At 35.2% G+C, this 5770-nt stretch overlaps 1 pseudogene across 1 annotated transcript; it reads left to right on the top strand.

Moving 5' to 3' along the window:
• The first annotated feature begins 1001 nt into the window (after positions 1–1001).
• Positions 1002–4350, top strand: LOC128566759 (mitochondrial import inner membrane translocase subunit Tim21-like; annotated as a pseudogene). Its single transcript, XR_008374636.1, has one exon. The product of XR_008374636.1 is annotated as a mitochondrial import inner membrane translocase subunit Tim21-like (transcript).
• The last annotated feature ends 1420 nt before the right edge of the window (positions 4351–5770 follow it).

The raw sequence follows: 5770 nt of genomic DNA, 5'->3' as shown, positions 1-5770 counted from the left end.
ACTTTCATTACCAAGGTAACAATGAATATGGTTTCTTCTTTAAACCAAGTTACTTCACATGATTTTAAAACTTGTTCAACTCTTACTTATGCTAATATTTTTGTCATAATGAAGTGTTTTTGCATTTTTGTTGCCATCTTATTATCCATGTAATTATAGGGTTTGTCCCTAAAAATCTGATTGTTCCATTTTTTTAACTTCTTAAATTATTCTAATAGTAAGATAATATTATGCCATATTACCTCAATCACTGATTACTAATTCTTTTTTATTTTGTTCAAATATGGTAAGAACAATTAATGCACAATCTACCCTTTCAGATGTTTAGGTATAAATAATAGTCTTATTATATCTAGGCACAATGTTGTATAGCAGATCTTTAAAACATATTCATCCAGGATAACTGAAATTTTATACCCACTGCTTTGCAAATTCTTATATATTCTTCCTCCCTATCTCTGTCAGCCACCATTCTTTCCTTCTGAGTGTTGCTCCATTTTAGGTATTTCATGGAAGTGGAATCATGAAGTATTTGACCTTTTGTGACTATTTCATTTTATCCACCGATCATCCATTTTATCACATATTGAGTATTTTCTTCTTTTTAAAGGCTGAATAATATTCCATTACACAGGGTGTCCATAAAGCTTATGTGCAATTGTGAACTTTATGGACACCCTGTATGTATGTGTAACATAATTATTTATCTATTTAGTTGTCAGTAAAATTAGGTTGTTTCCACCTCTTAGCTATTTTTAAGCTTTGCTGGTTGTAGTTAACATTGTGCCGAAGTTGAGCAGTTTTCTACGAACATGATTTGTACTTTTCTGCGAGCTATACAGTTCTGCAATTAACATGGGAGTGTTAACACCTTCTTGAGATACTGATTTCAATTCTTGGGTTAAATATACAAATATAGATTGCTGTTTCATTTGGTAATTCTATTTTTAATTTTTTTGAGCAACTTCCCTATCGTTTTCTGTAGTGGCAGTGCCATTTTGCATTACTGTCATCAAACCTAAAAGCCTTCAAATTTCTCCAACATCTTAGCAAATACTTGTTATCATTTGCCTTTTTTTTTTTTTTTTTTTTTTTTTAGTTTTTGGCCAGGGCTGGGTTTGAACCTGCCACATCTGACATGTGGGGCCGGCACCCTACTCCTTTGAGCCACAGGTGCTACCCTATCATTTGCCTTTTTAATAATAGCCATTCTATCAGGTGTGAGGTAATCTTGCATTTGCTTTCATTTGCCTTTCTCTCATGATTAGGGATTTTAAGAGAAGTGAAAAGGTCTGTCATCTTTGCCTTTTTCCTGAGCATAGTGGAAAAGCTTTAAGTTTTCACTGTTGAGTATGTTATCTGTGGTCTTTTCATGTATAGCTTTTATTATGTTCAGAACATTTTATTATGTTTTATGTCCAGCATTTTGAGATATTTTACCATGAAGGTGTGTCAGACTTTATTAAATTCTTTTACCAGATCTATTGAGATGATCATGAAATTTGTGTCTCTCATTCTATGATATTGAGGTATCACATTAATTAATTAATTTAATTTGTTAAACAATCCTTATACCTGAGAAATAAACCCTTCTTAGTCATGGCATGATCCTTTTAAGGTACTGTTTAGTTCAGTTTGTAGTATTTTGTTGTGGACCATTGCATCTACCTTGATCAGAGATATTGGCCTATATGCTTCTTTTGTTGTGATATCTTTGATATTAGGGTAAAATTGGTGTTATTAAATGAATTAAATTTTTTTTCCTTTTGATTGTTTTGGGAAGAATTTGAGAAGGATGGTCCTTAAATAATATTTAAATGTTTGATAGAATCCACCAGTGAAACCATCTGTTCCTTCGTCAGTGTTGTTGAGAGGTTTATGACTACTGATTAAATATTCTTATTAATTATTGGTCTGTTCAGCCTTTCCAGTTCTTCTTACTGCATTCTCTGTAGGTTGTATGCTTTTAGAAATTTATGCATTTTTCCCAGGTTATACTGTTTGCTAGGATTGTTAATAGTAATCTTATGGTTTCCGTGAGACAACTGTAATGTCTTCTCTTCCATTTCTGATTTTATTAATGTGAGTCTTCTTTCATTCATACTGTAGCTAATTGTTTGTCAGTATAATGTATCTTTCCAATAAGCCAAGTCTTTGTTTTGTTGAATTTTCTGTTTCTTTTCTAATCTTGATTTCATTTACTTTTACTCCGGTTTTTATTCTTTTCTTCCTTCTGCTAACTTTGGACATATTTTGCTCTTCATTTTATTTTCACTGAGGTATAAAGTGAGTTTTGTTTTTTTTTAGATCATCCTTTTTTCATAAAGTCGTTATTTAATCATTGTAAAACTGTCCTCTTAGAACTACTTTTGCTGTATCACATAGGTTTTGATGAGTTATTCCTCCATTTTTATTTCTCTAAAAATACTTTTTTCATTTCTTTTTATTTTCTTATTCATTGATTATTCTGAAGTATATTAATTTTTACTTATTTGTGAAGTTTACAGTTGTTCATATTGTTGATTAAAGTCCCCAATGAATGTGATGCCATACACATTATGATTATTTTTTTCTTAAAGTGCTTTATTGAATGAGACAATTTGACTAAATCTTAGAGTTCTTAGAGAAAGCGCTAAAATAGATTTGTGACTTTGCCAAGACATGGCAGGGAGTCTGCAAAAGTCAGTGTAGTCTGTACTCAGAGCATTTTAGTTCAAGTAGAAAGAGGAGTCAAAGGAAGGTAGACACAGCTTCTCTCAGTAGACTTTCGTCTTAATATACGCTGCTGGAGCTAACATTTTTGTCTAACCTGCCCTGTAATGTGAATGTGTAGTCTTGAAAACGTATCCCGCTAGAAGTGTAGTGGATTGTGAAGCTTTGCTGGTTGTAGTTAACATTGTCCCCAAGCGGAGCAGTTTTCTATGAACGTGATTCGTTCTTTTCTGCGAGCTATACAGTATGCAGAGAAGCTGCTCAGGCCCTCAGGCAGGCGATTATTTTCGCCACACTTTGTACTTAACAAGGCTTGCTTGAAGACTGAGTCCAGTTTGAGATGGGTGCTTCAAGAGCAGAAGAAAACGGTGCGTCCTCGACGTATTCTTGGAGTCACACAGAAAAACATCTGGACGCAGGGATCAAGCCCCTGGAGAACTAAGGAGGATAGCAGCAAACACGTGTCTGTGCACAGAAGTCAGAGAGTGGAAACTGCTGTCTCAACGTCGCAGAAAGTGAAGGAAAGCCGGAAGAGATTTTGCCTGTTTAAGGGTGGTGCTTAATGGAATCAGCATTACAGGTCGTTTGTTTTACACCGTTTTCAAAGAACTTTTTTCTTCCTTCATTCCTAATAAGATATATGGGAAAGCCTTAGAAAAATGCAGAACACATCCCGAGGTGATTGGCATGTTTGGCAAGCCTGTTAAAGGTTACAGGGAGAGGACAAGGCGAGGCCGGAGGCAGCAGGTCAGTTTCACTGAATACGTAAAAGATGTGAAATTCTACGTTGAGGGCCCTGAGCCGGGGAAGCAGGGAACCGTGCACGTGGAAGTTAAGCAGGACCCAGAAAATGGTGAATGTGATTTTCAATACGTATTTGTAGAAGTTGAATCCTACCCTAGAAGAACTATTGTCACTGAAGATAATCCATTCCAAGAAAATTAAAAAAAAGAGATCATGCTGTTTCCAGATGGATATGGACTGGTGCCAACTCACTGCTCTTCTCTTCACAGCTCTCTTCCCTAAGCTGTTCGAAAGAATAAGATGGAAAGAGTGCATAGCTTATAAAAGTGAATGTAATAGAGTATTTGTGGAATTTAGACAACCTAGAGATTTTCTTGAGTAAAAATGTGAAATCAAGCATATTTTAACTCATTGAATTGTTAATCATGGTGACATTTATGCTCTATTTAGCATCTTTTGTGATGAGAAATTTTTGTTAATGGAAATTTTACATCGTGTAAATAAAATAGATTTTAGTGTTTGATGCTTTTTATATTATATGCAAAAACTGCAATGTAAAATTAAAATTAGGAAAAAGTGGAAAAAATAAAATAGATTTGTGAGAGTTGTAAAATGGTGGGGACATGGGATACATCTATATCAGTGATACTTGATTTAGCCAATGGATATGTATCTTTAAATATGTGCATAAAATATATGCTGACTACTACAGTCAGCAGTCAAACTATTATAATTTAAACAGACGAAAGTCTCTTTACCTTTGAGACTTCTCATGGGGTCATTTAGCCAGAACTCAGTTGTTACATTTAGCAGGCATGGATACTCCAAAGTTACATTTAGCAGAGGGAACTCAGTTAAGGAATGGCTATAATCCCTTTCATTCCCAGGCCTCAGAAACTTACATGAAATTGACCAGGCCTAGGAAAGTTGGGGTTCCCTGTGCAGTCAGAAGTGCAAGTCCCTAGCAGTTGTATGAACCCTCCAGCTACTGGAGCTTCCTGTGGGGACCCCCCCTCCCCCCCACTCTCTAGGTTATGCAGGCTGGCCTGGCTGCAGACTGAGCTGGCTGGGGTGCCACCTGTCCTGTATCAATAAGAATACCAAAAGATAAGATGGGTCACCATTAGAAATGTCACAGAATAGTAGTGGGGGAAGTACATGTATTCATAGCTTCAAACATACTGTTGTGTGACTGTTTTGAGCAAATGCAGTTTAGCTTTAACATCTACTGTGATAGAGCAAGTGTGTCTTTTGATGCAGAGAAACCTAAGCTTACATGTAAAGGAGTTAATTAGGAAACTCGCAGTATTTAAAGTTAAAGAAAAAAAAAAAAACCTAGGAAAACCTTTTGTTGAATTTATTTTTTCAATATGAGCGGTAGCATGCCCACAGGTCTGTGTTCTATTTCACTAAGCTCCCCTTGCATATGAAACACTGTACTAGATCTTATAAAATTTAGAAACATGGACAGGGAAATTCTGAATCTCAAAAAATTTTACCTTCCATTTGTTCGTTTTTGTTTGATTATATCTATAATGATAGAAGTAATAAATTGTTATTTATATCCTTTTTTTTTTTTCTTTTTTTGAGACGACAGTGTCTCAGGCTGTTGCCTTGGGTTGAGTACTGTGGTGTCACAGCTCACAGCAACCTCAACCTCTTGGGCTTAAACCATTCTCTTGCCTCAACCTCCCAAGTAGGTGGGAATACAGGCACCTGCCACAATGCCTGGATTTTTTTTTTTTTTTTTTTTAGTTGTCATTGTTGGTTAGCTGGCAGGGGCTGATTTCAAACCCGCCAACCCCAGTGTATGTGGCCACTGTCCTGCGGACAGATCTACAGGCACCACCAATATTTATATATTATATCCTTTATATGTTTATATCCTTTTTTCATTCATCAAAATGTATTTAGACAAAAGCAACTACCAGGCTTAATAATCAGTTGACAAAATATGCTATGTGCATTATAATACATACTTTTCAGTTATTTTATATATTTCCTATATCCGGTTTAAAGTTTCTTCATTCATCTAAGCAATTTATCTTCATTAGGTGCTAATAATTCTATCAGGTGACTTAGAAACTTTTGTTTTTACTAGATTTGGCATTTATAATCCTAAAGGAATTTACAATCTGGCTAGGCAAAATAAGCTTATGTAAGCCAGATATATGACAATATAATAGAATTTTCTATTTAAAGTTAGAATGCACAAGGTAGACAGTAGTGATATAAGAGTTCAGAGGAAGAGAGCAGTTGATCAGAGAAGAGTTTGCGGGGTGAGTTAGTTGGAGTTACTTGAAGTATTAAAAGA

This window comes from Nycticebus coucang, chromosome 15, assembly GCF_027406575.1.
Source record: "Nycticebus coucang isolate mNycCou1 chromosome 15, mNycCou1.pri, whole genome shotgun sequence".
In the NCBI taxonomy this organism is placed as follows: domain Eukaryota; kingdom Metazoa; phylum Chordata; class Mammalia; order Primates; family Lorisidae; genus Nycticebus; species Nycticebus coucang.
This window is presented reverse-complemented; position numbering and strand designations above follow the sequence as displayed.